This window comes from Cryptomeria japonica, chromosome 10 (assembly GCF_030272615.1).
Source record: "Cryptomeria japonica chromosome 10, Sugi_1.0, whole genome shotgun sequence".
Taxonomy (NCBI): Eukaryota; Viridiplantae; Streptophyta; class Pinopsida; order Cupressales; family Cupressaceae; genus Cryptomeria; species Cryptomeria japonica.
Genome location: NC_081414.1, coordinates 10,657,687 through 10,669,293, shown reverse-complemented (window position 1 = coordinate 10,669,293; position 11,607 = coordinate 10,657,687).

Sequence of the window (11,607 nt, the reverse complement as noted above, 5' to 3'; positions counted from 1 at the left end):
AAAACCCCACCAACAACAGCCAAACCTTGGGATTGTCTCGCAACACCATCAAAATTTAATTTATACCAACCAAGACAAGGTGGCTCTCATTTGGTGTTCATTCTTAATAAACACTTAGTATTATCAAAGGATGCAAAAGAGTCACCTCAGTGTCACGGAGTGTAGGAGGATTAGGCGGGGGTTTAACATGGGTAACTAAGAGATTCTCCAATAGAAGCTTTAGGAAGGATCTGAAAACCACATTAGCAGGGGTCTCCACACCACGAAAGATCCTATTATTTTGTTCTATCCAAATGCTCCATCCCAGATGGAGTGGAATTTGTTTCCATAATTGATGGATAAGGGGTTTAATTATTGATCCCTTCCACTCTTTGATAAGGTAGATCAAAACCTCATGCATGGTCCAATAAAGATTGAATTTCTGATAAACCATCCCCCATAGGATTCTAACAAAATTATTATGAAGTAGCAAGTGAGGAATGCTTTCTTCCTCCATTTTGCACATGGCACGTCTATTACAGAGTTGAAATCCCCTTTTGATAAGATTGTCTTGAGTGAGGAATTCATTGTGAAGGGATGTCCACCAAAAAAGGTTAATTTTAGGGAAGTTGAGGGTTCCACCAATCCGAAGAGTTTTCCCGAAGAAGACTGAGATAAACTGATTTAACCGTGAAGTCCCCTCTCAGATTCCATCACCAAATGAATTTATCCTCACGGGGAAATAAGGGTAGTCTGACTTGTTTAAGCATATTTTGCACCTCCAAGGCAACAAGCACTAAATGATGTTGATTATGGCAGCAAAGGGCAATGCTTCCAATGATTATTGGGGGCAAGGTAATCACCAACCCATTGCCCAAAAAAACTTTAGCACAACCTTGTAATCTACTAAGATATGGGATGGAAGCCAACGATTTATCCCTAATCCAAGTATCTTCACAGAAGTGAATGCTACTCCCATTACCAACAAGCCATTTCAAACCTATAGAGATAATGCTTAATCGATTCTATGCAATGCATATTACACACGAATCAATTCATATATTAATCAATTCTATGTTATATCAAAGTATGAATCACGTATTAATCCATATTAATTAATTTGCCTTTGACGTGTTAACTAATGAATGACTTTTAACTTGTTTGTTAAGTTGTTGTTAATACGTGTTTTGGTTAAATGACTTTGGGAGAGTCGTGATTGTAAGGGAGGGTTGCACTTAAGAATATTATTCCAGATTTTGGAACCATAGGGGAATCCCTCTAAATTCAATATCTTGAAGAATTTTTCCTGACAAAGGTATTTAGTAGTCATAATATGACACTAGTTAGCTTTGTGACTAGCCAATTTTTGTCCAGTTTTAGCCATGAAGGCCTTGTTGATTAGTGAAACTTTCCTAACCCCAAATCCCCCTTTGTCTCTCGGGTAGCAGATTTTGTCCCAGCCAACCAAGACCAATCTCTTCTTCTCTTCCATACCCGCCCAAAGGAAGGTCCTTTGGATTCTTTCCAACTTCTCGGTCATACAGGCTGAGATTTTGAGTAAGGGAAAGGAAATAGACAAGGATTTCTTGTAAAGAGGAAGCCAAGAGTTGAAGTTTGCCAGCACTACTGAGGAATATTCCTTTTCAGCCTGCAAGTCTCTTCTGCATTCTTTCAAGAATAGAATTCCAAAAGGAATTGGAGACTTCCTTGATTGTGAGGGGTAATCTAAGGTAAGTACCCGAGAGGGCAGCAATTTGGCATCCCAAAATATCTTTAATCTTATTTTGTAGCCTATCAGCAGTATGGAAGAATTAAATGTTACTCTTATCATAGTTAATATGCTAACCAGATGCTTCTACATATTGGTTGGGGAAGGTTTTCCATCCTCGAGCTTCAACAATCGAGGATAGTGTCATCCACAAACTATTGTAAAACAATAGGGGGGACAGAGGAGGAAAGTTTAATCCCTTGTAAGGCCCCATTATTAACAAAGGTGATGAAATTTCTTCCAATGACTTCAATAAGGATAATGAAAAGGTAGGGGGACAGGGGATCACCTTGTCACACCCCCCTAGAAGCCCCAAAATGCTCCCTGAGGACACCATTGACCAAAACAGAGTACTTGATAGTAGATATACGTTCCTTGATAAGATTGAGCAATCTATCACCAACCCCAAGCTTCCTAAGGACTTTCAACAAGAATTCCCAATTAACCCCATCATAAGCCTTGGATATGTCAAGCTTTAAGACCATACCTGGCTGGCGACATTTGTCCATTGAATGAATGACCTCATGTGTGGTAATAGCAGCATCCAGAATTTGTCTACCTGGAACAAATCTTTTTTGGCTATGGTTGGTGATGCCATCAAGAAAAGGCTTAATCATGCTAACCAAAACTTTTGAAAATATTTTGTAGACAATATTACATAGACTGGTGGGTCTGAAATCCGTGAGATGCATAGGTTCCTAGACTTTGGGAATCAAGGTAATAAAAGTGCTATTCAACTTTTTTAGTAGTTTGCCTATTCTGAAAAAAGTCCTTAGCAACCATGGTAACATCATGGCCAACGATATCCCAAAATTCTTGAAAAAAGGTTGGGGGAAAGCCATTCAGTCCTGGAGCTTTGTAAGCACCCATAGAGAAAATTGTATCCCTAACCTCCTCATCCATGATTAAGGCCATAATGATAGCATTATCCTCATTCAAAGAAGCATGGAGGCATTGGAGGAGGTGGTCATCAAGCAGGGTATTCCTGGCCCTATTGTCTTCCTCAAACAAGCTACGAAAGTAGCTTGAGGCCATTGCACCTAAATGATCATCATCTCTAATTTTTGTGAGAGTTGAGAAACACAACACCACGGGAGCCTAAAGATCTTCTGCAAGCTGAATAATTTGTTACAAGGAGAAGCAAGGAAGCAAAATAACTAAAAGCAAGAACACAGAAAAATATGCTCAAAAGATGAGAGCTCAATATTCACAAAATGTGTAATGTGATAATCATACAAAGAAAAGAAAATTAACCTCTAATAGGTCAAGAAGCCCTAAAAGGGAAAACCTAGGCTTGCACATAATAATTAATAAAAGAATTAATTATTATGCACCTAATGTTAGCTTAAGTGTAAAAAGAGATAATAGGGAACTTAAGGAATTAAACAAATATTGTTTAATTAATCAAGTAAAGACCCGATTACTCTAACACCCCCCCTTAAGCTAGACTTAGGGAGAAGTTAAAACCTAGAACAGCTACTGAAAGCAGGAAAGATGGGTCCCGGAAACAAGGCCTGATCAGGTACCCAAATACAATGAAATCTCTATGAAACGGAGAGAAAGGAGAAAACCCTGTGGGAAAAAACTCCTCTCCAAAAAGAGATAAAAGAACATGTTGAAAGAAGAAGAAGGAAGGAAGGCCTCATAAAGACCCCCCAAGGACAACTTCTTTCACCCCAAGCATAGAGCGCAACTGAAGATAGCGCGGCGATGCAAAAGGTTTCGTGAAGATGTCTGCAACCTGCTCGGCAGTGGGAATGTACTCCAGAATGAAAGAACCATCCTGAATCAATTGGCGGATGAAATGCATGTGAAGCTCAATGTGCTTCGTCCGCTGATGCTCTACCGAGTTACGGGAAATATGAATAGCACTCTGATTGTCACACCAAAGAACAATGGGACTATCAGGAGGAAAACCAAACTCAGTCATCAACTGTCGAAGCCATAAGATCTCTTGACTGGCGAGCACAGCAGCTCGGTACTCAGCCTCTGTAGATGATAATGCATGAGAAGTCCGCTTCTTGCAAGACCATGTGATAGGACCAGAGCCAAGACAGAAAACAAAGCCAGAAGTAGACTTTCGATCAGTGACATCACCAGCCCAATCTGAATCAGTGTAGCCAACAATGTGAGGTTCCCCTGATGTGTAGTGAATGCCATGAGAACTAGAGCCCTGAATGTACCACAAAATGTGTTTGGCAGTTGGCCAATGACTCTCATGAGGATCATGGGAGAATCAAGAGACAAGGCCAACCGCAAAGGAAAGATCAGGAGGGGTGTGAGTCAGGTACAACAAACTACCAACCAACTGCCTGTAAAGTGTAGAATCTACTGAACGAGTGAGACAAGTAGGAATGAAAACAACCCCTGACTGAAAAGGAGTGGGAGCAAGCTTGCAATCAAGCATACCAAAGCGTCGAAGCATGTCAAGAGCATACTTCTGCTGGTAAATGTAGATCCCATCAGAAGACTGAATCACCTGAAGACAAAGGAAATTGTGCAGAAGACCAAGGTCTGTCATCTCAAACTAGTCCACCAAGGCTCATTGAATATGCTGAATCATAGAGGATGAGCTACCTGTGATGAGGAGATCATCAACATAGAGCACAAGAATCAAGATCTCACCCTCAAGAAGCTAAATATACAGTGTGTGATCAGAATGACTGCGGGTGAAACCAGTGGAGAGCAAGAAGGAATCCATCTTCTCATACCAAGCTCGAGGGACCTGTTTGAGACCATACAATGAATGCCGAAGTCTGCAAACCAAAGAACTATCCTGCACAAATCCCTGAGGCTGCTCCATGTAGATCTCCACCTGTAGGTCCCCATGCAAGAACGCACTCTTCACATCCATCTGAAAAACGGGCCATCCCTGAGAAGCTGCAAGAGATAGTACAAAGCGAATAGAGTTCATCTTGGCGACAAGGGCAAATGTCTCGGAATAATCAATACCCTCAACCTACGAGAAACCCTTCGCAACAAGACGTGCTTTGTACTTATCAATGGAACCATCAGCAACATACGTAGTGCGATACAACCAGCGGCACCTAACCATCTTTTTGCCCTTAGGAAGAGGACAGAGATCCCAAGTATGATTCCTCATCAAAGAAGAATACTCCTCCTCCATAGCACAATCTCACTCAGGGTGTCTTGTAGCCTCTGAAAACTTCTAAGGATCATCTGAAATGGCATGACTCAAAAAACTAGAACCCACAGTATGAAAATGGGTGCGACAAGTATCTGAAGGATCACCGGCCAGAGAACCTGCCGCCTCAACAGCAAAGCGAGCCCACTTGGACATCTGAGGTGGAGCAGGTGGAGGTGGGGATGGTGGATCATCAGCACCATCATCATAATCATCCTCAAAATAATCCGGAAGAGATGCAGTGGGAGGAGTAGACAGAGGAGTAGACACTAGAGTCAGGGTATCCACTGTGGGAAGGCGCTCATCAAACCGAACATCTCGTCGAAACAGGACCTCTCTGGAATCAGGATCAAGCAACCTGTATGCCTTAACATCCTCATAGTAGCCGACAAAAATGAGGGGTCGGCTCTTCCGCTCCATGGCTTTCCTTTGAGCATTAGGGATAAAAGCCCATGCCTCACTGCCAAATACTCGAAAAAAAAGAAAAATCAGGCTTGTCATGAGACCAAGCCTCCATAGGAGTCATATGTTGAATAGCCTTGTGAGGCATCCGATTCTAAATATAGTTGGCACAATTGACTACCTCAGCCCAAAATGACGAATCCATGGACCTGGACTAAATCATACAATTTTCCATCTCCCGTAAAGTTATATTCTTGCGCTCAGTGACACCATTCTGCTGAGGGGTGTAGGGAACAGTAAACTAATGGTGCAAACCATGCTCAATGCAAAAATCTCTGAAAGCCTGATTCACATACTCCCCCCATTATTTGTACGTATCCGCCGAATAGAACAGCCAGACTACTTCTCTACAAATGTCTTGAAGATTCGTAATGAATCAAAGACATCATACTTGTACTTAAGAAAGTACACCCAAGTGCGTCTGGAGAAGTCATCAATAAAAGTGAGTACATACTTGGCCCCAGAAAAAGGAGTGGGAAATGACATGAGATCATTATGAATCAACTCCAAGGGTGCCAAAGCACGAGAGGCTTTTTCCTTCGGAAAGGGATCTATGTGATGCTTGCCAAGCACACAACCATGACAAACAGCATCAGTGCAAGAAATCTATGGGAGCCCAAGAACAAGTGCTTGTGTACTCATCTGTTGAAGATATCTGTAATTGACACGACCCAAACGCTCATGCCAAAGCTTACTCATTGAATCTGCATGTGCTATAAGAGACGAACCGACACCCACAAAGGACTCAAATCCATCAAATTTGTACATACGAGATGCAGTATCAACACTCCCAGTAGCCACAACCAAATCAGAGTCATGGAGGTCCCGAATAACCACATCATGTGGTGAGAACTCAACTGTCTTACCAGAGTCAGAATGGCAAATCTGATAAATGGACAGGAGGTTCGTCGAGATGTCAAGGACAACCATAACATCCTGCAGAGTACCCCCATCCAAAGAGACAGAACTTGAACCCAAGACTAAAAGTTGAACCGAGTCACCCCTGCAATCTGTGAAGTACCACAAGAGGCAAGAGAAGTAACCAACTGCAGAGTGTGAGTCATATGGTGAGAAGCACCAGAATCAAGTATCCATGTGGACCCATAGGTCAAAGCTCGGGTAGTGAGAGCATGACCTTTTCCCTTGGAAGGAGAAGACGCCTAAGGTGAGGAGATGTGATGCTGCTGCATGGCGTCCTCTAAAGCCTCTACACGTTTCCAACACCTGGAAACTGGATGTCCTTCCTTGCCACAAAAATTGCAAGTGTCTCCTGATTTCTTCTTAGTCTTGGAGGAAGACTCACCAGACTGTGAAGATTTCCCATGTTTTGGAGGAAATGGTGGTTTAGAATCAAACTTAGGAGGAGGCTTGGAGGAAAGCTCACTGCCTGCAAAAGTCTTCTTCTGCTTCGGTTTCTGCTTTTGCTTCTCCTTAGAGGACTGAGCAACCAAAGCTTTGTTCTTGGAGCCTGAGAGCATATCCAGCTGAGAAAGATGAGACTGCTCACGAGATAAACGCTCGCAAAAAACATCAAAGGTAGGCATGGTGAAACGAGCACCCAAGCCATCCATGGTGGAGTAGAAAGTAGAGGCAAAATACTGAAAATGACCCCGAAGATTTGAAAGAATCAAGTGAATGCACTCTGTGTCTGTCTTGATCTTGCCACATCCCTGAAGAATAGATCTGGTAGTCTTGAACTTGTTCAAAAAATCCTCAATGATAGGAAAGGAATTAGGTGACAAGGAAACCAACTCTGCCTCAATCTGTAATGCCTGAATCTCATTAACCCTCCCAAAGAGAGACTCAAACTTCAACCACATAGCCTGAGGAGTGAGCAACTCATCAAGGTGAAACAGGAGACTGTCAGAGACATGCAGAGAGAGCAAACCCATGGCCTCATCCATCTTGTTTTTGTGCTGAAGAAGCTTATAAGGATGCTGCAAGAGAGACTGAACCTCATCCAAACAGGACCACAACCTTCGTGCCCGGAGAAGCCTAGTGATGCGGGGCTTTCAGGTGTGATAGTTGTGTGAAGTCAACAACTCAACTGAAGGATCTTCCATGAAAAAAACTTTGCACCTGCACCTGCTTGTTGGCTTTTTTTTATTATGTGATCTTTCAGAATAGACATAAGATGTAGAAGGGTTTATTTGTTTTGAGAGTTTTGGTGTTCTTGATTTTTGATATAAATGACAGAAAGCGATAAAAAACACCCCCCGCCTCCCCCAACAATAGATAAACTCAAACCCTAGTACATACTGATGAGAAGGAAGTAGTGCATAAGCAAAAAAACTTCAAACTGAAATCTCATGTACCTGATGAAAATTATGAGAAATAAGATCACATATCTGAATAGAGCCTGCTGAGAGCTTTCCAATGCCTAATCGTTTTTGAAAAACAGAGTTCGTTTGCCCATTCTACAGCCTCGGAAGTGCAAAAAAGAGTCTTGGCTTTGACTGGAAAAAAGTACAGTCAAACAGCAGAGTCGGAAAAAAAATCCAACACCATGAGGTCCGGCTTGAAATCAGCTTTCTGACGCCTATTCGTTTTCCAAAAAATGACTCCGGACGGCCAAGATATGACCAAAAAACAAACCCCCCCTCAAAAAGGCAAGAGGGTGGTGGTCCGGTGGAGGGGCCAAGTGGCGGTGGTGCACAGGGGGCACTCCAATGGCGCTCCGGTGGCACTCCGAGGAGGAGCGATGGAGTGGCAGGGTTGCGGAGGAGGTGGTCGCGTGCAGGGAGAGGTCTGGCGGTGGTGGTTGTGGCAATGAGGGTCGGCGGGGGCCGGGACTGACAGGTCTGGTCTGCCGTATGGCAGCCGGATTGTCAAGTGCAGTACCCTGGCAAAAAAACCATCGCCAAAAAGATTTTTTTTTTAAACTCTTTTTCCTTTTGCCTTTTTTTAATTTTTTTTATTCTTTTTAAAAATCGGCCTGCATGCCATAAAAAAGGTAAAAAATAATATATTTTTTTGAAAAAAAAATTCTCGAACTGCGTGTCAGGGTCGTACGACCTGGTACTGAAGAAAAAAATGCCCCCAGATGCTCAGGAGTCAAAACTAGGCAAGTTTAATATGACTATAGGGGTTTTGGGGCCTTCTGAGCACAATGGTGAGGTTTGTTTAGGCCCAAAGTGCTCAGAAAATAAAAAGGCCTATCCCTAAGTGCAAAAGAAAAACTTCCTCAAACCCCAGATCTACTTCCAATGCAAAAATTCTCAAAACAAGAATAGATAGCTGCAGATCTAAAGCTCTGATACCATGTGAGAGTTGAGAAACACAACACCACATGAGCTTAAAGATCTTCTGCAAGCTAAATAATTTGTTACAAGGAGAAGCAAGGAAGCAAAATAACTAAAAGCAAGAACACAGAAAAATATGCTCAAAAGATGAGAGCTCAATATTCACAAAATGTGTAATGTGATAATCATATAAAGAAAAGAAAATTAACCTCTAATAGGTCAAGAAACCCTAAAAGGGAAAACCTAGGCTTGCACATAATAATTAATAAAAGAATTAATTATTATGCACCTAATGTTAGCTTAAGTGTAAAAAGAGATAATAGAGAACTTAAGGAATTAAACAACTATTGTTTAATTAATCAAGTAAAGACCCAATTACTCTAACAATTTCTTGGTTTTGATCATTCATTAAGCATGTGACCAGATTCATCCTTCTATGTCTATTACCCGATCTATGAAAGAAAGCCAATATTTTATCCTCTTCCTTCAACCATTGCATTCTTGAGTTCTATTTCCAATAAATTTCCTCCTGTTTTAAATTTTCCTTCTATTCCCTCCTGAGAGCTTCCTCCTCTATGAGTAGCAACCAAGGAGTCCCCCTGGGCAAATCCACTCTTGAATTGTAGTCAATATGTTGTTAAGTTCCTTTTTCATAACTTTCCAAATGTGGATTTGTTCCAGCCCCTCACATTCCTTCGAATCAAATCCAATTTTTGAGCCACTCTAAACATAGGTGTTCCCATAATTAGGGTGTTCCACTAGTTATTGATGCAGCCACTAAAATCTAGGTGAGAGGTCCACATGATTTCATAGTGGAAGGGATAAATTCCCTTAGTGCGTCCAAACAAACAAACTAGGAGAATGGGATTGTGGTCAGACACAATCTTGGGTAAAGCTTGTAGAGTGGCATTGAAGCCAAGGTCCCCAATTGGCTAAGATCATAAATCTGCCCAATCTGATTTGAATGATGTGTTCCGCCTTCCTATGGTTGGACCAAGAAAAGTTTTGTCCAACCAAATTCACATCCAACATTCTATTCCTATTTATGAAATCAGCCAAGTCTATCATGCTATCTGAGTAATCCAAAAGACCCCTAGATTTTTTGAGGGGAAGAGGGGGGAGTTGAAATCCCCAACAACCATCCAATGAGAGTCCAAATCATTTTGAATCAAAATTGAAATGCCATTCCAAAGGGCAAGACAGATTGTCCTAGTGTTAGGTGCATAGACATTCACAAGACACCAAGAATCATTGTGAGAAGATAGTTTGACAACAAGGAAGTCGATCGAGGATGAGACAAGGGAGCCAGAAAACCGCAAAGGATCCCACATGGTAACCACTCCACCAGATGCCCCATTGGCATTGTTCATGAGGAACTAAGAACCTAGCCATATTTTTCCAGCAATAGCATTAAAGGAAATATTTGTCATCGTAACTTCCTAAAGCAAAAGAATGTCAATCTTATTTTCCAAAATGCAATTCTTGAAGGCATATTGTTTATGGGGGCTATTCAAGCCCCGCATGTTCCATGAAAGGAACTTCATTTCTTAAATTTAGTTGATGACTCCAAGGTCCTTTGCCTCCCACTGGCAATTTCCTTTACCACTTCCTTGTGTATGGATAGTCTTTGCGATGGGCATCTAATCCTCAACTCTAGCCCTGCATCAATTTTCATATTCCTAGTTTTCCTCCTCTCTGTTATCCAACCCTCATCAACCTGAAAGGAAGCAGCTACTTGAAGAGGCCCCGGGTGAGGAATAGTTCTTCAGTGGAATAAACACGGCAATAGAGTCATCTATGCCAATCTGATCAGTCATCTTACCACTAACAGGGGTGTTAGGAATAGGGACTTCCTTGATTTTGTTGGATGGGGTTGTCAGGTGGGGAGGGATCTCCCCCTCTTCCAAAGGCCCTTTCTTCGTAGAGATGCCACAAACCAACGAGTCAGAAGTACCATTTATCACGCGTGTATCCATGACAAGCGAAGCATGGGCCTCCTATTGAAGGTTTTCCACACCACAAGGGTCTGATTGAGTAGGGGCATAAGTCTCCTTAGCCCCTTGAGAAGATTTATTAGGGGTTTCCATTAATTTAATTAGTCCCTCACAGAAGAAGTAGTCTTCACTATCAGTCACAGAACCCGACTCACCCAGTTTGGGAGCATTCGTGGTGGTCATGGGTTCCTTTTGTTTAAGAGGTTTTGGCTCAGGGGCCTTGCAATCATAAATCAAATTGCCAAGTTTGGAGCACTTCTAACAAAAAAGAGTGGCATTCTCATAGACCAAGGCTTGAGTCCAACTTCCTAGTTTGGATTTTAAAGTAATAAAATTGGGGAGATTTTTGCTAACTGTAGCCAAAACATAAAAACAAGCATAGACCAACTTGGATTTCGTTCAAGTAACGTCATCCACCGCCATAAAATGTTTGAACATGTTCCCGGTCCATTTGAAGACCAACTCATCCCAAAATTCAAAGGGGAGTCTTGAAAAGCGGACCCAGATAGGGGCAGTCCTGTACAAATCAGCTACTAAGTCAAAGCCAAGTTTCCATCTCAACTACTAAGTCAAAGGAGAGAGAGAGAGAGAGAGAGAGAGGATGTTTACCATACGTCCAAAATCTGGAGAGAACCAAGACCACATCTTCCTCTGTCATAAATTTGAATAAAAAAAGGGTGCTATGCATAACGTTGATGGAAACACTACCCTTTAGTTTCCATTTAGTAGTAACCCGTTTCTTGACCATATCAATAAACGGTCTAAAGGAAAAAGAAATTCCCACTAAAGTATTGTCCCTTCCTCAATAAGACTATAGTTGTGCCTTCCTCAATTTGTAAACATTTTGGGACAATGTTAGGCTCCACGTTCCCTTGAGTACTACCTACAAGCGCATTCTTGCAGCACTTGGCATGTGTGCTTGCATTTGGCTGCACCTTCTCTGACTCCTTGGTCTTGGAAACAGTCTCATCATGAACATCTATCTACTTGGACTTGGAGACAGTCACATTGTTAACT